The sequence below is a fragment of the Hemitrygon akajei genome, unplaced genomic scaffold, assembly GCF_048418815.1.
Source record: "Hemitrygon akajei unplaced genomic scaffold, sHemAka1.3 Scf000040, whole genome shotgun sequence".
NCBI classification, from domain to species: Eukaryota; Metazoa; Chordata; class Chondrichthyes; order Myliobatiformes; family Dasyatidae; genus Hemitrygon; species Hemitrygon akajei.
The window spans coordinates 74,344-99,124 of record NW_027331926.1 but is presented as its reverse complement, the minus strand read 5'-3'; positions in this window follow the sequence as shown (position 1 = coordinate 99,124).

Here is a 24,781-nt window from a genome sequence, read left to right as displayed (position 1 = left end):
GACCTGTTTGACCGTCCATTCAGACGATGGCTGCTGCATTTGACCCTGCCTTACTCCTGCTGATCAACCGCAAACGCCGCCTGGACGCTGGTCAAAGCGCTTTTTCACAGTTACGATCCGCTGTCGCTTCTTATACCCGTGCTGACTCCGAAATCACCAGATGTCCAGATTGGCCGGTGATTCGAAGTTCTTTTTTAACCGAAAATCATTATTTTGGAATAATCTAACTCGATATCATTGTCAATCAACCTATGCAACTCTACTTTTTAAGAACTGTCTGAGCAATATTCATTTTTTAATCTGTTTATATCATCATTATTGTTTGTTTGTTTGTTTCTTTTTTTTGATTTACTACGTGTACCTTCCTTTCCTGACTTGTATAGCAATGTCTAGCCCTGTGTCAATAAGATTGTCAATTTTGTGCCAATTTATAGACAGGGGACGCATCCGTGGAGAGCCGACTGCTCGGATTATCAGATACACATACAATCTGCTTTTGTATCGCTTCTCTGAGTGTCTGCAAGCAAATGGTTAACTTCACCTGTCATTCCGTAGAACTTTATGCAGGGAGTGTCCGTGGGGATTGATGACGTCACCGCGGAGGTGTGGCTGTTGGTTCCCTGTTCTATTAATATGTCTGCATCTCAACGCCAGTCTCATTCAGAGCCGTCACTCTGCGCTATCGGAGACCAGCGGGCTCCAGGTAGAGAGCACAGAGGCTGGATCGGGAACAGGAGAATCTGTAGTATTCCAGCAATGAATCTGCAAAATGCATCGCGGAACGCTTCGGGATCTGTAAGGAATATTTTCTGGGGATATCCATATCTGGATAAAAATTCTAAAATGGTACCGTTGGGCATTCAAATCCATCCGCTACTTGAGACCGTCAAAATGGTTTACTATCCTGTACTCGCCATTGTAGCTATCCCAGGTAAGTGTCTCGTCTCTTCCTCGTGATTAAAGTTGAAAAATATCAAACAGCTTCTCTTTCATTCTTGTCTTCTATCGACTCGCTAATTGCATGGCAGGTCTCTCAAACCGGTACCGCTTCAGCAACACCGGCTGAGTGAATTACGGACGTTTTCTCTCCAGCTTTGGAGCTGTCAGCGACCCGGTTACTTCTCTGTCAGGTAAATGTTATCCGTGTCTCTTCTCATCTCAAGCACTGCCACCAAGTGACCTCTCATGCACCTACACTCGCATCCAAGCATGTTCTAGCTCTCAGAACCTCTACTCACAGTGAGTGCCCTCCAGTCTAGGCAGTATTCTGTAAAATTACATCTGCACCCTCTTGTGTAAAATACGCATGCTTCCGTTACTTTATGTTCTACAGTCGAATTAGGACATGGTAGGATAATTCAGCTACCTCGAAATTTGTTGGAGGGGACGACATCGCTGGAATGAATGAATGAATGAAAAATGAAATAAATACCTAAAGCCCCACCGGTAAAAGAGAATGAAGTCACGTGGGTTTCATTACTACCATGATCTTCCGCCTACACAAATAGTGCAGTGCAATCCTGGAGCCTGCAGACGGATATCGATTGTTGAAGTGACAAATGGAAGAACAGAATATTATTAACTGGTAAACGATTGCAGTATGCTGCCGTGTGGAGGCAGTTTAGAGTGTTTGTTCTTCAATCACAAAATGTAGGTTTGCAGCAGCAGCAGGCTAACAAGGAGGCAAATAGGTTATTGGCTTTCATTGCTGGAGGGGTGAATTTATGAGCATGGTGGTTATGCTGCAAATACACGAGGTACTGTTGAGGCGGCAGCTGGAATATTGCGTACAGGTCTGGTAAGCTGCCTTGAGGAGGGATTTACTGGCCTTGTCATCGTTTCCCCATCTTGATTCTTTGATTCTAGACATGAGGTGACGAGTCTATAAGGAAAGATTGTTTCGGGTGCGACTGCAGACACTGGAATTCAGAAGTATCAGAGACGATCTTTATATAAAAAAAACGAAAGGGATAAATAAAACAGGGACAGGAAAGTTTTGAAGGAGAATTTAGGAAAGGATTGAATTTAGGACGGAGATCTGGAGACACTGCTTTTCCCAAAGAGTGGTCAAACTGTGCAATTCTCTGTCCAATGAAGAAGTGGATTCTACTTCACTAAATATACTTCAGAGAAGTTTGGGTAGATTTTTGCGTAGTAAGGGTATTACTGGCTTTGGAGGAAAAAAAAAGCAGGCCGATGGATATATGTCCATAGTCAGCTCAACCATAATCATCTTCAATGGCGGAGCATTCCAGTACGAACAGATGGACGATTTCAGCTACTACTTTTTTCAGCTCTTCTGCTCTAATGTTCGCTCATGTTTACTGTTGAAGGAATTTGAAATTCTTGCGCCGTGATACTTGGCATTTAATCAGTATCCAGTTCATTATCACATCCCGTTTTCAGCTCTTTCTCCTGACAGCAAAGTTTAGAATACATTCTAGATAGTTCGATAGCATTCCTTGGCTCATAGGGCTCGGGAGTTGATTTATCATCCCTCTCAACCACATTCTGACCCCAATAAACTGACTCCCATAGCCGTCTGTGGCGAGGAATTGAACATTTTCACCAGCCACGGTCGAAACAGATTTATATCCACGTCTGTTCTAAAGTGATGACTTGTAAATACTCATCTTCTAGTTTCAGACTCCACCACTACAGTAGCTATCCTCTCCACGTCCACGATATGTCGGCCTTTCAACATTCGATAGGTTTCAATGAGATTCACCTCATTCTCCTGAAATTCTCAGGTACAGTACACACACTACACATTTAATAATGGATCCGATTATCTCCTTAGTAGATACATCGATTTCATGTCCATCTCTGCACTTTGAAATACTATCGACTAAAACAGTTGATTTCAGAGAATATTTCATTCCGTATGTCTGTTAATTTTCTTTATTTACCTCCGGACAGTGAACGTGGTGACAATCGCCATCCTGTCGCGGGGAAAGTGCGGTCTCTCCAAAGGCGTCACAAGGTACCTGGTTGCCATGGTAGCAGCGGATCAACTCGTCCTTCTCTTCGATCTGGTATTAAACAAGATTCCGTTGGTTTACATGCAATGGGAAGTTTTCTACTGGAGTTTTCATATTCGCGTGTGTAATATTCACGCCGTCATACTCTACGCTGCTACGGACTGTTCTGTCTGGTTCACTGTCGCTTTCACCTTTGATCGATTTGTTGCCATTTGTTTTCAGCAGCTGAAACTAAATTACTGCACCGGGAGAGCGGCGGCTCTGGTTCTGGGGACAGTGACTCTGCTGAGCTGCGTAAAGAACATTTTCTGGTACTTTATGCTCGATGGAAAATATTCGGTATTTATTCTGTCCTTGCTCTGTTTCGAGATTCGCCGATTCTTTTCCGCACTTCAGTTTGTGACATTTCAAGTGATTCATTTCTTCCTTACCCCAATATTACCCTTTATTCTGATTCTCCTGCTCAACAGTTTAACCATCAGGCACGTCTTACTGGCCAGCCGAGCCCGGAGGAGACTCCGTGGTTCGCGCGGTGGCGAGACGCCCGCCGACCCGGAGATGAAGAACCGCAGGCAATCCCTCCTGTTACTGCTGGTGATGTCGGGGAATTTCATCCTCCTGTGGGGGCTGCTGACGGTGTATTCCGTATGGGATAGTCTGTATATTTATTTTAAATCTGATCCCCCGAGTACTCTGTTGGAACTGGGCTACATGTTTCAACTGCTGAGCTGCTGCACAAACACGGCCCTTTACGCCGTGGCCCAGACAAGGTTCAGGCTGCAGTTCAAGGAGACTGTGAAATTTCCCTTCCGTCTAATGACAAAGTTCTCTCGTCGTTGTCAGGAGAGCATTAATGCTGAGTGACGGCCCAAAATCTCCCATTTCGTCAGTGACATAGGCAGTTCCATTGGGGCTGTGGACGTGCCTGAATAGCTCCCGCCCTCAGCACCTCCATGCACCAACAGATTCAGGGATAGTCCCAGTCTCCCTCCACTCAGCTCCCCCCAGTTTTCTTTCTTCACGGGTTCCCGGTAATGTCTCCTTCAGTTCCACCAGTAGGTGACTGTACCCTTGTTTGCATGTGAAGCCTTGACCTCACCATCGAAACACGAATGTGGTGCCCTGCCTGTATTCCGTGCGGTCCGAATGCCTGCTCAGGTTCGCCCAATGTAGCTCCATCTCCTTCCTCTGGTGAGGTCTATTGGTTCCAAGAGCGCCTATCTTTGAGCCGCTCAGGAAGTTCCGTTACTGTGAACAGACAAAGTCCCCGCTTGCAGCGGATTCCTTTGGAGATCTGTCTGCCACCTAGAACATAAGTTAATAACTCTCACTCGTAAAACGAATCATCTAAACGTGCGACCCTAGCGGCAATCCCCATCGCAAAGCCTCTGGGAAATAAAAGAAATTCTTGGACACCCTGCACCTGGCCTCAACCCACCTGGACACAAAAAAAACACGTACTTTCGAATGCTATTCATAGACTTCAGTTCAGAATTCAACACAATCATCCCTCAGAAACTGATTGGAAAGCTTATCCTACCGGTCCTGAACACCTCCCTCTGCAACTGCATTACAGCCTTCCCAACAGGCAGAGCTCAGTCAGTCCGGATCGGGAGCAGCATCTCCAATACTATCACACTGTGTAGTTTTTGTCCTGTTTCGTGAAGCGTCATGGTCCTGAAAAACGTTGTATCGTTTTTACTGTGTGCTGTACGAGCAGTAATGGTCGAAATGACAATAAAGGGTGACTTGACAAGACGACTTGACGTAGTCGTTGTCCTGTCTGTGGACCTGTGCTCAGTATATTGGGTATGTGAGAATGGTGATTGGGGAGGAAAGGGCACATGATGTCTATTTATTGATTGATTCCTTCGTAGCTTGGCCTTTCACCTTCTCCAGTTGATTATCCGCGGTTCTACTCATTTCCCGCCTGTGCCTATATACCGTGTCCACCTGGGTGTCCACGGCGTACTCCTGATTCCTCCCACAGACCAAAAACCTGTGAGTTGAAAAGTTAATCGGTCATTGTAAATTGTTCTATTAGCAGGGTCGCTCAGACCGTGAAGGATTGCGCCAGTCAAGGCCCGAATGTTGGGATTCGAATGGAAGTAAGCGTTTTGAGAACGACCCGTTCAGTTAGGCTGAGATATGAGACCGGGATGCATTGGATAACATGGCTTCAAATAGAAAACAGAGGGCAGTGGTGAAAGGCAGCCATTCCGCATGTGACAATTGTTGGAAAAGTTCTGGCGTCTGACTTGGATGAAAATCGGAGTGAGTCATAAATACTCCTGAGGACGTGTTGGAGCTGTCGATGTTGAGGCAGCTTGGTAAAAGTCCAGTTAGAAATGTGGCCGGAGAAATGACAAATTTGTCACAGTTCGGTCTCGAACGATAGGGAAATATTTGTATAAATATTTATTTTTATAAATAGGATTTTTTTTCGGAAATTAGAGAAAACTGAGAGAACAAAAGTCGGTTTATGCTGAGGTATTAGAAGAATGTTCAGCTTTGTAGTGTTACGTACACGCAACCCTGGGGAAAGTACCTCTTACGTGCAGCAACACTGTAAAAGTTTCAGCAGCAATAGGACACACCTGGAGTCTGCTTTTGCTGTTGACAATCACTATTTTATTAATTACTACGTAATATAGTAACGTAAAAGAGGTAAAACAAGAGGTTGAAGTATTATGCATTATATGTGTATAACAAAATAAAATTCCCAAACGTATTCAAGCTTAAGTGGAAAGAGCTACAGTCTTATGATGGTATGTAACGGATCTAAAAGTCAGTCTCATTCCCTTGGCGTTTTCAAGTGACAGATCACTAAACAAATTAACCCAGGGGGTATATAAAAATCGAAACACCTGTTCGTGGACAGGTAATTAGGTAACTGTTGTTTAATTCACTCATTTGCAAAAATACAACCGTAGATTTGCATACCGCCAGCAGGTGGCAGATTCTGATGCAGAGATTTTATGTTGTCACCCAGGAATCGCATTATCATTACAACGCATAAAGAACAGTCCATAGTTAATTTCTGACAGTGAGTCTTCCCGGGGCTTGTGATGTATATAACTGACTCGGATGATTGCAAATAGACTGATAAATAATCTTCCAGATGACACAAAAAAAAAACATTTATTTGCAGACAGGTACAAAGTGCTGGGCATTTTCATGCGGTAGTTTCAAATGTACTCTGAAGGACAAGACGTTGCCACAGAGAGCAGTGGGTACATGGGATGCACTTCCTATTGTTGTGGTCCAATTTTCTCCCTGATAGCCTCACAACCCCTCTTACTCCAATTAACAGCATTTCTAACTTGACTTTTCCTAACTCTCTCCAATGTTATTGCAAAGGAGATACAATTATGATCACTATCTCCAAAATGCTCTGCCACTGAGAGATCTGACACCCGGCCAGGTTCATTTCCCAATACCAGATCAAGTATTGTCTCCCCTCTTGTCGATTTGTATACATGTATTGTCAAGAAATCTTCATGAACACAAGTAACAAACTCCACCCAATTTCACCCTTGCTCTGGGGAGATTGCAACGGATATTAGGGAAAATAAATTCTCCAATCGCGACACCTCTGCTATCATTACATCTTTCCAGGATCTTTTTCCCTGTCTACGCCTTGAATTCCCTGTTGCTATTCAGCGGACTGTACAAACATCCAGAAAAGTTATTGACCCCCCACTGCTCCTAAGCTCCAACAACAGACTCCGTAGACAATTCCACCATGACGCCCAACGTTTCTACAGGCATGACACTCTCTCTGATCGACAGTACCACGCCCCTCCTCTGTTGCCTCCCTCCCTGTTTCTGAGCCATCCAAGTCCCTCTAATGGCCACCCTATCAAGGCTCCAAGTACTAATCCACGCTCTGAGCTCATCCGCTTTGTTCACAATACTCCTTGAGCTAAAATAGAAACTTCTCAAACCGTCTGTGTGAGCGCGTCCCTTCACCGACACCTCTCCGTCCTCCCTCAAGTACAGTCTACCAGTTTTCTCTATTTGTGAGCCAACCTCTTCTTCTGCAGTCTCTTCAGTTCGGTTCCGATCCACCACCCCCAACAATTTTAGTTGAAACTCTCCCCATTAGCCTTATCAAACCTCCACGCCATGTTATTGGTCCCCCTGGAATTCAAGTGCAACCCTTCATTTTTGTCCAGGTCACACCTGCTCCAAAAGAAGTCCCAATGATCCAGAAATCTGAATTCTCGTCCCCTGCTCTAAACACTCAGCCATGCGTTTATCCTCCACCTCATTCCCTTCATATAGTCACTGTCGTATGCCACAGTAGGTAATCGCAAGATTACTACCTTTGCGGTCCTGTTTCTCAACTTCCTTCCTGAGTCCCTGTATTCTTTTTTCAAGACCTCTTCCCTTTTCCGACTAATGTCATTGGTATCAATATGTGCCAAGACCTCTGGCGGTTCTCCCTCCCAGTGCAGGATATCTTGTACATGATCTCACACATCCCGGACCCTGGCACCTGCGAGGCAATCTACCATCCGTGTTTCCTTCCTGCGTCCACAGAATCGCCTGTCTGTCTCCCTAACAGTATTACCTCCTATCAGTACTACCCCCTTCTTTTCCCTACCCTTCTGAGCCACAGGGCCGGGTCCTATGCCAGAGGCACGGCCGCTGTTACTTCCCACTGATAGGCCTTCCCCCCAGCATTACTCAAACTGGATTACCTTTTGTCAAGAGGTAGCGTAATACCTGACCTTTCACCTCCCCTCTCCTGACTGTGACCCACTAGTATGTCTCCCGTGGCCCCGGTGTGACCACCTACCTATAACTGCTTTCTGTCATCCCCTCGCTCTCCCTGACCATACGAAGGTCATCGAGCTGTACTCGACACACCGGGTCCTGATATAGCCATCCGGGAGACTGTGAGGCTCCGGGAACTCCCACATCTGACAACAAGCTCAGAAAACCGGCCTCACGCACATACTTCCTTTTCGCAATTAACACAGGCAAACCTACCTCATCGCTGCAGACTGTCAGATTGTAGGGTGTTGAGGCCATCACTGAATTGTGGCTAAAGTTTGGTCGCATTTCGGATCTGAATGTTCAATAATACACGTTGTATCGGGGGAATAGGAAGGTCATTAGGAACTCCCGGATGCGATGCTGATGTAAGGAAGGAAACGTCAATGTTATCATCTATTTATCATTTATAAAAAGTGATTTCACATGACTTGACTTATTTCAAGAGCTCTGTGAAACAGGTACAGTGATGGGATGCTGCAGATCGCTGAAGCCTCGGCGCGTGGAATGTGAACAGTTTTCGGAACTTCATCTGACAAAGTCATGTTTGCATTGGAGAGGACACAGGGGATGTTCACAAATCTGATTCCAGGAATGGAAGAGTTAACATGTTAGTGCTGTTTGAGTGCTCTGGGTCTGTACTGGCTGGAATTTCAGAAGGATGAGGTGAGATCACATTTCAACCTTTCGAATGTTGAAAGGCCAAGGCAGAGTGGTTGTGGAAAGAAAGTTTCCGATGGTTGAGGTGCCCGAGACAAGAGGGCAGAGCCTCAGAATAGAGAGCCTATCATTTGAAACAGAGAAGTAGAGGGTTGTGAATTTGGGAAATATGTTACCACATTCGCCTGTGGAGGCCATGTTCTCGGGTTTCTTTAAGGCAGAGATTTATTGGTTGTTGATTGGATAAGAAGGCCGCGGAATGGCGGTGAGGAAGGCAAGTAAAAGATCAGCCGTGATTAAACAGACACGATGGACCAAGAGGCCCAATTGTATTCCTACATATTATGGTCTTAAGTTTCTGTGGTCTTAAATCGGTGAGAGCTATGGACATTTTTTTATCAATGCTTGCTTAGTCTGAGTATCACGTTGCTGAGATGAACAGGGAACTGATGGAAACTTATGTAGAGAGGAAAAGTCCATTGCTGCTGTCAGGTCCTAATGAAATGGCCTCGGCCCGAAACCTCGAGCGCTTTTTCATTTTCACAGATGCTGTCTGACCTGCTGTGTTCTCCCAGCATTTTGCGTGTGCTTCCGTTCTAAGTTCAAACTTCAATGCACAATGGTTATCAAAGTAATGTCACATCCTGCTTTATACATTTTTTTTACTGTTATGTTTTATGTATTTCATTCAGAAGTTCGGTCAGAGCAGTCTGTTCTGCTGGCAACCTCTTTGGATTACAGTTGAAGATAAGGAATGCGGGCGGTCAAATTATGGATGGTAGAATTAGTGACAACTTTTCTTGGTGAGGGATAATAAGGTTGATTCTTTTTATTTTATTTTGGTTAGGCGGAGGATGAGCACGAGAAGCCGATAGAAGCGATCGTAGGATACAATCAGCTGGTGTTCGAGATGGATTGCGAGCGACATCCGGAAGGTGGCGTTTGCTTTCACGTTGACCGAGAGCCCAGCAGAAACGGGACAGTACATGATCAGCTCCAACTGGAGCCCACCTGACAATTTAATTAGAGCGGGCTTTCTTGTTTGTGATCCTCGTTACTACACCTTAAGTTAAGATCCATAAATATGATCCCTTTATCCTTACGCTGTTTTTATTATTTCATGTACGAAAGCAAAGAAGGAGGTTCACCAGGTGGAGAAAGATGGGTAAATGAACTGAACAGGGGAGACGAGAGAGGAACCAGAAAAGCGGATGGAGCAAGAGAAAGTAGTGAGCGGGGACAAATCAGCTGGTGCTGCAGAAATGTCCACACCTCTGGTAGGAAACTACCTAGACACCATATGAGCTGTTCCCCTAGAAATATCATTCTGGCAGCAAAGAATCACAGAAAGGGAATGGGAAGATGGCGTAGATTCGCATTCCAGGGGGCAGTTTTATCTATTGCGCAGGGAGGTGCAAGAAAAGTTCACGTTTTCTGCGAAGGACTCGCAGAAAAGTTCTCCGAAACTCATTCGCATTTCGCTGAAGAGGTGGAGTCTGCACTGCACTGGCAACACCGGGTAAAGCAGGCGAAACCGGCATTCTGGCAGGTGAACTGTCACTTCAACAGAAAGGCCGGTTTCGGACCCTGAGCGTCGGTGCCGGAGACTCTGTGCGGGCCGGCGGAGCACTGGTCCGGCTTGCAGGATTCTGTGCCAGGATGGAGATGAGTGGGGATTCATTTAAAGCTGCTGGATCGAGATCGGAAACCGTACTACAGTCGTGGTAATACAAACAGTGTATGGCTTCCTGTTAATCCGGTTAATCTTCCGGTTAATCTTAACCGGCTGTTAAGATTATATATATATATAACTGAATGTAGCCCAGTCAATCACGGCTAGAACCTTCCTCATTATTGACTACATCTACAAGGAACTCAGTAGCAGGAAAGCAAAATCCATCATCAGGGATCCCCACCACCCAGACCATGCCCTCTTCACGCTGCTGCCATCTGAAAGGAGCTGCAGGGGCGTTATCACTCACACGCCCGCGATTAAAACAGTTAATACACTTCTAAAATGCGTCCTTCGTACCAGAATCGAGAATTTCACACACCCTCTCTAGTCGCAACATTGATGCTCACCGGTGAGTTATGGACTAATTTTCAAGGGCTCCTGATCTGATGTTCTCGACAGTCATTGCCTATTAATATTTTACATTATTTGTATTTTTATCTCAGCTGAGGGACTCATTTCTCAATTACCAGGGACACAGAACAGTGCAGGACAAGAACAGCTATAAATCAAATTGAAAATACCCAATCCCTCATCAGTCCTACCTCCACAATATCCTTATCCCTCCAACTTCCTTACATTCATATGACTATGCAGACGTCTGTTAAAAATATCTAATGGATTTACCTGCCACTCCGTACCAGGCAGCGCATTCCAGTCATTCCCAGCTCTCGGAGTAAAAGAAACTATCCCTCACATCCTCCTTGAATCTACTTCCTCTCATCTTCGATGCATGCCCTCTCCTATCAGATATTTCAACACTGGTGTACGGATACTCTCTATTTACTCTATCTGTGCCTCTCATAAGCTTATAAACCTCCGCTAAATCTCGCCTCAGCCTCCGGCGCTTCAGAGAAAACGACACGTTTGTCCAGCCTCTCGTCATCACACATGTCCTCTGAACCAGATAAAGTAGCAGGAAAGCAACATCCATCATCCGGGGAGACCCACCACCCAGACCATCCTGTCTTCACACCGCTGCCATCTGAAAGAAGCTACAGGGGTGTTAGCAATCTCACCTCCCGATCGAAACAGTTAGTACACCTCAAAAATTCGCCTTTTGTACCAGGGGAGAGAGATTCACACAACCTCAGTGACCCCGAGATTGATCTGCACCCACGAGGTATGGACTCAGTAGAACTATCCCTCACATCCCGCTTGAAACTACTCCCTCTCACCTTCGATGCATGGCCTCTGCTATTAGATATTTGAACATTGTCCTACAGATACCGCCTATTTACTCCATCTATGCCTCTCATAATCTTATAAACCTCCGCTAAATCTCCCCTCAGCCTCCGGCGCTTCAGAGGAAACGACTCGTTATTCCAGCCTCTCGTCATCACACATGTCCTCTAAAGCAGGCAGCGTTCCGACAAAGCTCTTCTGCATCCTCTCCAAAGCCTCAGTGACCTTCCAATGGTGGACGATCAGAACTGTGCGCAAATATCCAGTTCTGGCCTGACGAGTGTTTTCATAAATTTGAAGATAATGTCTTGTCTTTGAAATTCGTGCTACGACTTAGTAAAGCAAACATTCCAAAAACTTTTCAGTCACCTTGTCGACCTGCGTGGCCACTTTCAAGAAGCTATGAACTTGGATCCCAAGATCGCTGTGCTCAGCTACACGGTTCAGGAACTTGCCCTATCAGTGTACTGTTTCCTTGCATTTACTTGACACCAGAGTGCTCTATCTCAGATTTATCTGGGTTAATTTCCATCTATCCTGTCGCTTTTAATATCTGCAACTCATCTGTGCCAAGCTATATTCTTTGTCAGTCCTCTACACTGAGCACAGCTCAATCGACAGTGGTATCGCCGGAAAACGCATCTAGACTTTTGTCCAGGTCATTTATATTCATCACAAGCCGCAGGCATCCAGCACAGATCACTACCGAGCATGACTAATTACAGATCTCTGTCTGGGATGAGTCCGTTCAGTCAACTCACTCTGTATTCTATGAGCGAATATGGTCCATATCCAAACAGCCAATTCACCGCGGATCCCCTGCCTCTTAAACATTTCTGGATCAGTATCCCTTGAGGGAGTTTGTCAAACGCCTGACTGAAATCATGAGGACAGCATCAACTGCACTACCACCATTAATCCCTTCCGTCACCTTTTTTAAATTCTCATTCAAATTGTAAGACAAGATTCGCCTCGAGCAAAGCCATGCTAGCTCTGCCAAATCTGCCTTGGTTTCCAAATTCTCCTGCATCCTGTACATACGAATTTTTACCTCCCATTTCCATAGAACTGAAATGAGTCTCACTTGTCCATAGTTTCCGGGATATTCACCCTTTCCCTTTTTATAATGGGATAAAACTGGCCAGTCCTACGGGAACTCGCCTGTGATTGGAGGGGACATGATGGAACCGAACAAATCCCCAGTAATATTCCATCTTGCCTCTGTCAATAACAGTGGGATAACTTCCATCAGGTTCCGTGGACCTAGCTCACATTTTGGGGGACCAGCCCCTCCGCCTCCTTGATTTCAAAACGTTTTAGCGTATTTATACACTAAATATTGATCTCCTAGTCGCCCACATCCGTTTCCTTGGAAAGTACTGAACCAAAGTACTCAGTTAGTGCTTCCCGTCCCCCCGCCACTCACCTCGCATTCTGCGCATCCAAGGATATGTTCTTTCATTATCGGTGTATGGTCTCACCCTCTCTTCCTCTTGATGTAGGTATGAAATGCCTTGTGACTCACATTATTAATGACTGCCAATGACTTTTCATTGACCCTCCCGGATTTCCTTCAGATGGGCCTCCAGCGAAACGTCCGCTGTTCCATACATGCCCGTTATTTCCTTGAGTAAATTTATCAAATCGCCTGACATCTTATCTTTTCATCCCTGTCTTTCCTTCCAACAGGGACCTACCTTCCCTTTACCGAGTGAAACTGACCTCATTGAAACCTATCTAATGGGCAAAGGCCTTGATAGTGTGGATGTGGCAAGATTGTTTCCTATGGTGCCAGAACCAAGACCAGAAAGCACAGCCTCGGATTACAGGGGACGTCCATTTTAAAACGGAGATGAGGAGAGACTTCTTCAACCGACAGCTGATGATTTTGTGTAATTCTTTGCCACAGGCAGCTGTCGAGGCAATTTTGTGTATTCAAGGCAGACGTTGATAGGTTCTTGACGAGTCAGGGCTCGAAGAGATACGTGGACAAACCAGGACCTGAGAGATCAGTGGAAAGTTGAAACGTTCATGATGAAATGGTGGAGCAGACTCGATGTCGAAAGTGCCGAATTCTGCTCCGATATCGTGTGATCTTATAATTAGACGCATGGATGAACAGAGAGCAGAGGAAGCTGAGACGAAACAGCAGAATTAGACCATGCGCGTCCATCGCGCCTGCTACGACATTCCATCAAGGGTATTTTCAATTCTATCCTTCTGCCTTCTCAAATTCCGTCTGATACTCCGCATTAAAAATATCCAACGACGTGGCTTCTACAGCCGTCAGGGACATTCAATTCATTTGATTAGCCACTTGCTAGCTGTTCAGATTCTACCGAATCGATGTTCTAAATGTATCTTTCTGTTCTGAGGTTGAGCCCTCAGTTCCTAGAACCCTCCACATCCACTCTACCTTGGCCCTCTTAACATTCAATAGATTTCAATGAGATTCCTCCCTCCAAGCTCCGCTCATTCTTCTGATACACATCATCTCATGTTCTTTGTCTAAAGTAGTTTTTTGTGCATCAACCTAACTCCCATTCTATCCTTCCATTCATTCCTTATTCATTAACTTATTTATGTGCTGTTTGATCAGTTTGGCATCTATTGCACATTGGTTATTTGCATAGTCTCAGATTTGGCATGGCTCTTCAATGTTTCAGTTGCATTTCTCTGTTGTACTCCGGATGCCAGCAAGAAAAGCAACCTCAAGGTAGTATTTAGTGACATACGTACTTTGATAATCAATTTAATCTGTCTTTGGCGTGACCACATGGCCATTGACTCGATTGACAGACAGCTGGAGATTTTGTAATTTTCCGTCGACCCTGTTGATAGAGTCGGCATTGCTGTAACACGGGGAAAGAACGCAGTACACAGGGAAGATCACGTTCTCGAAGGAAACCGTGGCCGTGTGTTCTATTGTGAGAGGAATACACTGTGGTCGGCGCCAGGGAACTAGAGCTTTGGAGGTTGTGCTCGTCAATCGTCCCGCCGGTAAGTATTTTGCAGAAGGGTTTTAGTAAGTTCTAAAGGTAAAGGAGACAGGCAGAGTGGTTATCCCTGGAATAAATGACAAAGGGAAACGTAAAACACTGTGAAAAAAGGACATGCGAATAAAATATTCAGGTAGTCCATACAACCATTAGACATAGGACCAGAAATAGGCCATTGGGCTATCGAGTCTTCCAGAACACTCTATCACGTCTGATCCCAGATCTCACTGAACCACATAGATCTATCTTCACGCCATATCATTTGTCGCCCTGATCGATCAGGATGCGATCGATTTCCACCTCGAATATTTGCAAGGGCGTAGACCCCACAGCAGTCTGTTCTGAAAGGTCGCGCCTCATTTGTGAGGTTGTGTCCTCCAGTGATGGACACCTCTAACAGAGGAATCATTCTCTCCGCATCGACCCTATCAAGTCCTTTCAAAATTCTGTTGGTATCAATGAGAGTCTCCCCCATTCCTTGAAAATCCAGCGAGTACAGGCCCAAAGCTGCCAACCGCTCCCTGTACATTAACACCTTCATTCCCAGAATCATCATCGTCAAACCTCTCTGGACACTTTTCAATGGCAACAAATCCTTTCTGAAATATGAGGCACGAAACTGTTGGCAGTACTCTCAAGTGCGGTCTGATCAGCGTCTTATAAATCGCCTGCGTTATCCCCTTGTTTTTACTTTCTATTCTCTTGAAATCAATGCCAACATTGCAGTTGCCTTCTTTACAACAGATGTAACTTGTAAATTAACCATCTGGGAATCTTGCACGAGGACACCTGTGTCCTTCTGCACCTCTGATGTTTGAACCATCTGTCCATTTAGATAGTTGCCTGCCATATTGTTCCTCTTAACAATATGCATTAGCATTCGTTTTACTACACTCTATTTCACACCTTACCTTTCCCCCATCCTTCCAATTTGTCTAAGTCTTGGTGCAATCTCATTGCTTCCTCAGCTCTGCCTACCCCTCCCACCTATATTCATTACTTCTGTCAAAACTCTGGCTCTAGGTCCACCCATGGCTTGTGGATATGTTACAATATCGATCTCAGTAAAAGCATGCGTTTCTTTTTTTCTGAGGATGAAGCGAGACAAGGCAATGTTCGAGAAGCTAAATGTTTCAAAGCATTTAGATACAGACGGGAATAATTAAGTGATGTTTAATGTTTAGTCATCCTATATCCTTAAACAAAGCACGAATGTTGAAACAAGGGATATTGAGAAGGTATATGAGGCGCAAATGGGGAACGAGGAGAAAGCCGGACATTTTCAGGAAGAAAGCAGGGTATCCGGAGGTGAGAAGTTCGGAAACTCCTTGATGATTATTTCACATCGGCGTTCAAAACGAAAACAGATACACTGTAGGACAAAATCTTGAGGAGAAAGATATTATTGCAGAGTACGATGATATTGTGACAAAGGAGTTGAAACATTTTAGTGAACCCAACTCTGTATTGGGTCAGTATCTCTTTGTGCCATATTCAGGCATTTTTCTGCACCATCTAAGCGTCTCCACTGAACCTCCTGTCGGCTCCTCCAACTGCTCAATCCCTTGTAACTCCTCTCTCCCCTCCATTCTGAACCACCGCGTTGGACTCAGTGCCGGAGATCAGGCCGCTGCAACACTCCCACGGTCGTTAGTCAGGCCACCAATATCCAGGTCGATACACCTGTTATTAATGGGAACGACCACAGATTGTTCTGCACTGGCTATTTATACCTCTTCCCTCTCCTGTCGTTCACTCAGATACCCCCACCAGCAACTGAGCATTTACACCTAATGGTCCTGAAAAAAGCCGAATGCCACTGACCTTCAGCTCCAGATTAAGACATAAAAGGGATTATCTTGTTGGACGGTTACAGATTGTCAGATTGTGGGGTGTGCTGGCTATTGCTGAATCGTGGCTGAAAGTTGGTCGCATTTCCTAACTGAGTGTCCAAGGCTACACGTCGTATCGGAGGTATAGGAAGGTTTGCAGAGTGGGTAGCGTGGCTCTGCAGGTAAAGAATGGCATCAGCTCACTAGAAAGGTGTGACATAGGATCGTGAGGTGTGGAATCATTGTGGGTTCTGTTAAGTAACTGACAGTTTAAAAGGACCCTCATGTGAAGTACGTACAGGCCTCCCGACAATAGCTGGAATACAGACCACAGATTTCAACGGTAAAAAAAAATGTGAGCCTGAAGTGCAATGTTATGAAAGCCATGGAATTTTTCTACATGCACCTCGATTGATTTGGCATGTTTTTGTAGTTTGTCCTTAAGCGGACTTCTGGACCAGCCGTTATGCACTGGGTGCAATGAAATCAAACGGAAGTGATTAGGGAGCTTAAGGTAGACGTTTCACTAGGAAGCAGTGGTCACAATATAATTGAGTTCAATTTGAAATAGGTTAGTGACAATTAAAGTCTGACCCAGCAGTATTTCAGCTGGGTAAAGAGGAATACAATGGTATGAGAAAGGTCTTGCCCAGATAAAAGCTGAAGGGGACGCTGTCAGGATTGACTGCAGGGCCGAAATGCGCTGAGTTTCTGGTAAAACAGAGGAACGCGCAGAATGCATGCATTCTCAAATCAAAGAAATACTCAAATGTCAAATTTGCACAATCGTGGTAAACGTAAAAGCAAATGAAAGTGCGCATGACAAAGCAAAAACTAGTGGGGGGGGGGATATTCAGAAACTTTTAAAAACCGACAGAACGACTAACAGAATCATGAGAAGGGAAAAGATGAAATATGAAAGCAAGCTAGTGGGGAATATCAAGGTAGGTAGTTAAATCGTTTTCAGTACAGAAAAAAAATATCAAAGAGAAGTGTGAGTGGAAGTAGGACCGCAAGACAACGAGAAATAATAACGGGGGACAAGTAGATGGGTAGCCATGTAATTTGTTGCAATCTTACTCTTGCATTGATAGTAGGTTGTTGTGTCTTTTGTGTTTCTCAGCAGTTTGTAAATCCTCATGTCCGGACATAGCCAGGCAAGCTTATTTCTCATTTGCTCGAAGCTTTCAGACTATCCCGTTGGAGTTTAATATTGTGGCATTCCAGATATATCCATACACATTACTGCGTACGATCTTTTCTGAATGGACCCCAATGATCAGTGGTGCTCCGCAGGAATCGCAGTTGGGACCGTTTCTTATCGTGTTGTGCGTCAAAAATTCGGGTGAACGGTTTGTTTGCTTTGAGGGAGGGATTAGGGATCATGTGAAAGTAGGTAGAACAGCAGGTAGAGTTGAGGAAGCACGGTGTTTGCAGAAGGAAGGTGACAGACTGGAGAATAAGAAAATAACCGGCAGAAGGAATGTAATGTCGGGAAGTGCCTAGTTTCACATGTTGGCAGAGGGAATAAAGGCGTGGAATATTTCGAAAATGGGAAGAACAAGCGAATTGAAAAACCAGAGTTGCAGAGCCACAGGAGAATCTCGCAGACTGAGTCAGTGGTGAGGGAGACAAATGCATGATCCAGATCATTTTCAGTGGGCCTGCAGGCTCTCTGTATCGGTCGGGACTATTTTAAACATGGGGAGAACATTGAAACAAGCAGAGGTGCAGAGCCTTTTGGGAAGATTCCCTACAGGAAGATTTGCAGAAAGTTGAAGAAGCCAAATGCAATGTTAGTGTAAAACTCGGCTCGATCAACTCACATTCATCTGTGAGAAACTGCCGTAGCCCCTGCCAAACTGTATACTAACGTTTGCGTAGATGCCGTGTAATTCACCCCGGTACAAGTCCAAAACGTATCAAATCAGACAGTACACAATATGCGATTAGTTTCCACTTTATAACTCGTATTTGGTGTTGTCGTTAGTAGAAACAAATAAAGCAAAGGTCCCACTTAATAAATTTTTCAGTTCTGTGCACAAAGTAATTCGTTGGAGCTGACGCCTCCCTCGTTCGTCCATAAACGACCTCCGAATATCTGACAAATTCCCAGCCGTCGAATCACTGTATACGCCGTCCTGGGACCGCCGAACGCTCCCGCCACTCGTCCTTCCTCTTAACTCGCCTCGCCGAAAAGACCCGAAATCTCTCTCGGTTCCCCACCTTACAAGATAGCATAACAAGTCCCCCATTGGTTAGTTCCCCGTTATCTGCAGTTATAACCCAAATGTCTCAGGGACAGAGAACCATTACCTCATCAGATAACCATTTCATTATAATACTGCAGGAAAACCGTTTTATTAGCCTTAACAGTTAACATTGTTGGTAATATCACTGCGAACCCCGCATTAGCATCCATTTCCAGACGACTGGGATATAAAAGCAACTCTTCAGCAACCTATTGATCTGTATATTCTCCCTAGTTGTGGCCTCACAAGCCCATAGCTCGGGCAGCAAATCCTGCAGGTCCTGCCCTTTAACTTCGCTCTGAATTCCCGGAACTGGCAGTGCAGTACTTCGTCACTCATCGTACCCATGTCACTGGTAACTCAATAGACCGCGATTTCTAGCTGTTCACACCCCCAGTTAAGAATGCTGAGGCGATCCGAGATATCCCTGACGTTGTCGCCTACAGAACCACCTGTCCGCATCACTAACGAATATCCTATCAGCACAGCGTGAATTTCACGCTGCCGCATCCCCCACACACAGATACCGCTCAAACGTCCACTTCCCTTCTGAGTCACGGAGGCACACTAAGTGCCTGAGACCAGACCGCTGTGACTGAACGCTGGTCGGTGAATCTCCCGCCCCCCGAAACTCCGCGACGGTACCAAAATGTTGAGGGAGATGGCCACATTGGATCTCTGCCCTTGTCCGTTCACCTGTTTATCCTTCCAGACTGTCACACACTCTCCTGTGCCCTGCGACCTGGGTGTAGCTGCATCGCTATATGTCTTGTCCAGCATTACTTCAGCCTCCCGAATTATCTGGAGCTCGTCGTAGTTGCAACTTCACGCAGATTGTCAGAAGCTGCAACTGAAAGCAGGTCTCACAGCTGTCGCCGTCAGGGTTACTGGAGTTCTCTATGCCTTCCCGGATCCCGTAAGAGGAGCATTCAATTATCCTGCTTGGCATCTCTGTTATCCTACCTGATCGGATATAATAAGGAAACGGGAAAAACATGTCTTAGCCAAGTACATTTCTTTTCTTCGCCTACTTTGGCTGAAGCCCCCCTGAGCTGACGCCTCGGCGAGCAGAAGCCTGAAGATCACCTGCTTGACGGTCCATTCAGACGACGGCTACTGCATTTATCCCTGCCTTCCTCTGGCAGATCAACGAAAAAACGCCGGCTCTTCGCTGGTCAACGCTGCTTTTCGCTGTAAGGACCCGCTCTAGGCTTTTATACACGTGCTGATAGAAGTCCTCTCCTCCCAAATCACCCGAACTCCCGAGAGGCCGCTGGTCAAAACTCTTTTTTTTTCTAAAAATCATTATTTTGGAATGATCTAACTCGATATTATTTTCTATCTACCTATGCAACGATACTTTTTAAGAACTACCTATGCAATCATCATCTTAATCTGTTTATATCATGGGTGTCAAACTCATTTTAGGTCACGGGCCGGATTGAGCAAAATGCAGCTTCATGCGGGCCGGATCAGTCGGACGCGTGCGAACGCAGCTTACGTTGCTTCCGTTTTTTCAGCCTGCTCGCATGTGTCTCAGTCTCTGCTATAACTACAATGTGTTTCACTTTACAAATTCCGTTTCTTATGAAGAAGACTGCCGAGCAAGTCTGCGGAATAAACACTAAAAACCCTGAAAACCTGGTACCTGAATAAAATCAGCATTAGCCATATCATACGCCATAGGCGCTTCGATTTCTGGGGCCAGCTTTAATAGTAATTAGATATTATCTCGCGGGCCAAAGATAATTCCATCGCGGGCCGGATTTGGCCCGCGGGCCTTGAGTTTGACATATATGGTTTATATCATCATTATTGTTTGTTTTATTATTTTTTTATATTTCCTGTGTGTACCTTCCTTTCCAGACTGGTTGTATATCAGTGTCTGGCGGTATGACAATAAGCTTTTCAATCTTGTGTCCATTTATAGACATGCCATGCATCTGTGGACAGCTGAATGCTGGGATTATTAGATACACTTCCAATCTCCTTTTGTGTCGCTTCTCTGACGGACTGTCCTTCCGTAGAGCTTAATTATGGCAGTGTCCGTGGGGATTCCCAACGTGACCACGGAGGTGTGGCTACTGGCTACCAGTTGTATTAATATGTCTCTCTCACAACGACAGTAAAAATGAGAGCCGCCAGTCTGCGCTATCAGAGACCAGCGGCTGCAGACAGAGAGAAGACAGAGGCTGGATCGGGAACAGGAATCTGGACTATCCCAGCAATGGATTATAATCTGCGAAATGCATCGCGCAATTCCACAGGAATTGCGAAGAATCTTTTCTGGGCGTATCAATATCTTGTTGAATATTCCGAATGGCTAACGTTGGACCCTCGAATCACCATGGCTCTTGTGACATTCCAAGTGGTTTACTATCCTGTACTCGCCATTGTAGCTCTTCCTGGTAAGTGTCACGTCTCTTCCTCATGATAACGTCGAAAAGTGTAAATCATCTTCTCTTTCATCCCTGTCTTCGAATGACTCGCTCATTGCAAGGCAGGACATTCCAACCTGTATTCCTTCAGCAAACATCAGCTGAGGGTATTTGATAACGTACCACATGCACGGCTTGATGTGAAAGTAAGGAGGCATTAGATCCAAGGAGACACTGTTTTGTGGATCCAGAAATGGCTTGCCCACAGAAGGCACAGTGTTGTTTTAGACGGTCGTGTTCTGCATTGAGATGTTGCCTCAGGGATCTCTTCTGGCACCCCTACTAATCGTGATCTTTTTTTTTAAATGACCTGGATGAAGATGGGTTAATAAATTTACTGGTTATAGAAACGGTGGGGGTGTTGTGGATAGTGCTGTTAGAGGTTACAGCGGGATATTGACAGGGTGCAAAACTGCGCTAAGAAGTGGCAGATGGAGTTCAACACAGATAGGTTTCAGGTCGTTCATTGTGGTAGATCAGATATTATGTCAGAACATAGTATTAACGGAATTAAACGCATAAATAACAGCCTCCAACTTCACACCAGTTAAAAAAGACATGAGGTCACGTGCCATGATCTATCGCCGATACGAAGTGTGCAGAGAAAACTAATAGCATGCAGAGGGTTATTAATATGTTCAGCGAATGTACCAGCGTCTGGCAGATGGTAAATACGAGGTCGTCCACTTGGGAAGGGAAAATGGAAGAACAGAGTATTATTTAAGTGGTAAACGATTGCAGTATGCTGCTGTGCGGAGGGACTCAGTAGCGTTTGTGCTTGAATCACAAAAGGTTGGTTTGCAGGTGAGGGCAGCCTATCAGGAAGACAAATGGGATGTTCGCCTTTGTTGCCAGAGGGATTGAATTTCAGAGCGGGGATGTCATGCTGCAACTACACAAGGTACTGGTGAGGCGGAATCCGGAGTACTGTGCAGTTCTGGTCTCCCGACTTGAGGATGGATACACTGTCTGTGTAAGCGGTTCACCAGCTGATTCCAGAGATGAGGTGGTTCGAAAATGAGGGGAAATTGAGTCGCCTGGGAGCGTACTCGCTGGGACTCAGAAGGATGACAGGAAAGCATCTAGAAACATATATAATTGGGAATGTATAGATTAGATACTGGCAGGACACTGGTTTCCACTGGCAGGTGAGACTAGAACTACGGGACTCAGCCTGAGGTTTCTGAGGAGGAAAATGAGGACCGTGATGAGGAGGAACTTCTTCTTTCTTGGGTGGTGAATCTGTGGAATTCTCTGCTCCAAGAACCAGAGGAGGCTACCACAATAATAAAAAAAAAATATTTAAGACTGGCTGGCAGAGTCTTTGCAGAGTAAAAAGGTAGGTAGGCGTATCATGGAAAGTGCGGTCTCTGCAAAGGCGTCACCAGGTACCTGGTTGCCATGGTAGCAGCAGCTCAGCTTGTCGTTTTCTGCGATCTCATATTGAGCAAGATTCCGGTGACTAACAGGATACAGGGGCATTTATTCGGGTCGGGCCGTGTTTCCCTGTGTAATATCCACGCCGTCTTGTTCTACACGGCCACGGACTGTTCTGTCTGGTTCACCGTCACTTTCACCTTTGATCGATTTGTCGCCATTTGTTTTCAGAAACTGAAACGAAATTATTGCACCGGCGGAGCGGGGGCTCTGGTTCTGGGGACAGTGACTCTGCTGAGTTGCGTAAAGAACATCTTCTGGAACTTTTTGCTCGAAGGGTCATATTCGATGTCAAACTTGTCCGGGCTCATTGTGCCTTCTTTTCGTTTTTCGAAATCTTACGAGGCAGCATTTCTACTGATTCATTTCCTCCTCACACCCATATTTCCCTTTGTCCTGATTCTCCTGCTCAACAGTTTAACCATCAGACACGTCTGGTGGCCAGCCGAGCTCGGGCACCGTGGTTCTCGCGTTGGCGAGAAGGCCGCCGACCAAGAGATGGAGAACCGCAGGTAATCCTTCCGGTTACTGCTGTGGGCTCTTCCCTGTAATGTCTACTTCAGTTGCAGCAAGTGGACGCTGTTTGTGCTGCTACAAAGAGAGAGAGGGAGTTGTCCAACGCAGTGAGAGAGAGAGAGAGAGAGAGAGAGAGAGAGAGAGAGAGAGAGAGAGAGAGAGAGAGAGAGAGAGAGAGAGAGAGAGAGAGAGAGAGAGAGAGAGAGAGAGAGAAGTGGGGGAGAAACTGCTCGAATGATTGATGTTATGGTTTCTATTCAAGTTGTTTACCTTTCCAGAAGGACACTTGCCTGCGTATAAAGCTCTTACAGAGAGAGGAAGGCGGAGCAAGTTTTGGACACTGGTCGAGCTGTGTTGTTCCCAGAGGAAGGTGGCACTTTTGGAGGATCGATTCTGGGAAATCGATCACTGGCTGTTGCAGTGTAAAAAGGCGTGTCTGGTGTGGAATTATTTGGGTGTCGTTTCTGAAGCCCGTCACAACCCATTCATTTTAAGGATTTTTTTACGAAGGAAGAAAGTAGTTTATATGTATATATTACAGAGTTTGAAAGAACACATAGGTAATCATCTGATAACAGAGTAAAATGTGTACAATTTCGAACTTATCATCCAGATAAAAAATCAGCTATAGAGTTGTCTGTACCTTTTACACATCTTATTTTTAGCTCACATTCTTGCAATATCAGTCTCCAGTTCAATAACCTTTTGTTCTTATTTTTCATATTAGTCAGAAATACCAACGGATTATGATCTGTGTAAAGTACAAGTGGCTTCTGGGTGGGACAAATATAGACTTTAAAATGTTGTAAAGCCAGAATAAGTGATAGTAACTCCTTTTCAAATGTGGAATCATTTTTCTGGTGTACAAGAAATTTCTTGCAGAAATAGGCCACTGGGTGTCAATGTCATCCACATCTTTTTGTAACAATACTGCCCCAGCAGACTTGTCACTGGCGTCTGAAGCTATAGAGAATGGTTTTGAAAAATCAGGTGCTTTGACCACGGGATGGTAGCACAGTATAGTTTCTAATTGTTCAAACGCCTCCTGGCAAAGGTCAGTCCATACAAATCTCTCTCTCTTCGCCAGAAGTTTGGTTAGGGAGAGAGCGATATCTGCAAAGTTTTACAAAAATGTCGGTAATACCCCACCATTCATAAAGAGCTTCTCAAAGTCTTCTTGCCAGTCGGAACAGGAACCTCAGAAATAGCCTGTACCTGGGCTTGTACAGGAGCCAATTGCCCCTGACCTACCACATACCGAAGATACGTGACAGTAGCGTGGCCGACTGTAAGATTGGCCTCGGGCAGCCGTTTGAACAATTTTTCCACAGCCACTATGTGCTCTTCCCACGTGTCACTCCAGACGATTTATTCATCGATATAAACCCCTGTTTTTTCGAAACCTCCGAATCGATCACCCTTTGAAATGTCCCTGGAGCTTTTTCATTCCGAAAGGTAAAGCATTATATTCATACCGCTCTGAAGGTGTGACAAACGCTGTTATTTCTCTAGCCCTTTTAGCCGAAGGAACACACCAATATCCTTCCAGCAAGTCAATTTATTTTTAAGTACGTAGCCTTTCCCACTTTATCTATGCAATCATCTTCTCTCGGGATAGGATGAGCATCTGTTTTGCTTACTGCATTGATTTTCCTGTGGTCGGTACAGAATCTCGTGCTACCGTCCGGTGTGGGAACAGGAACGCAAGGCCCCGCCCAGTCTGATGTAAATCGCCTAATGATGCCGGCTGTTAGCAAGTATTCAATTCCTTATTCCATCAACTTGCTTTTCTCTAAGTTCATACTGTAGGGATGTTGTTCAGTGGGCTGGGCGGAATTTACAATGACATCATGCACTGCAGTCGAGCACCATCTATGAGCATCTGGAAATATATCCTTATGCCTTTTAATTTATTCTGTCAATTGGGTTCTCTTTGCCGGCTCAAAGTGACAGACTTTATCAGTAAG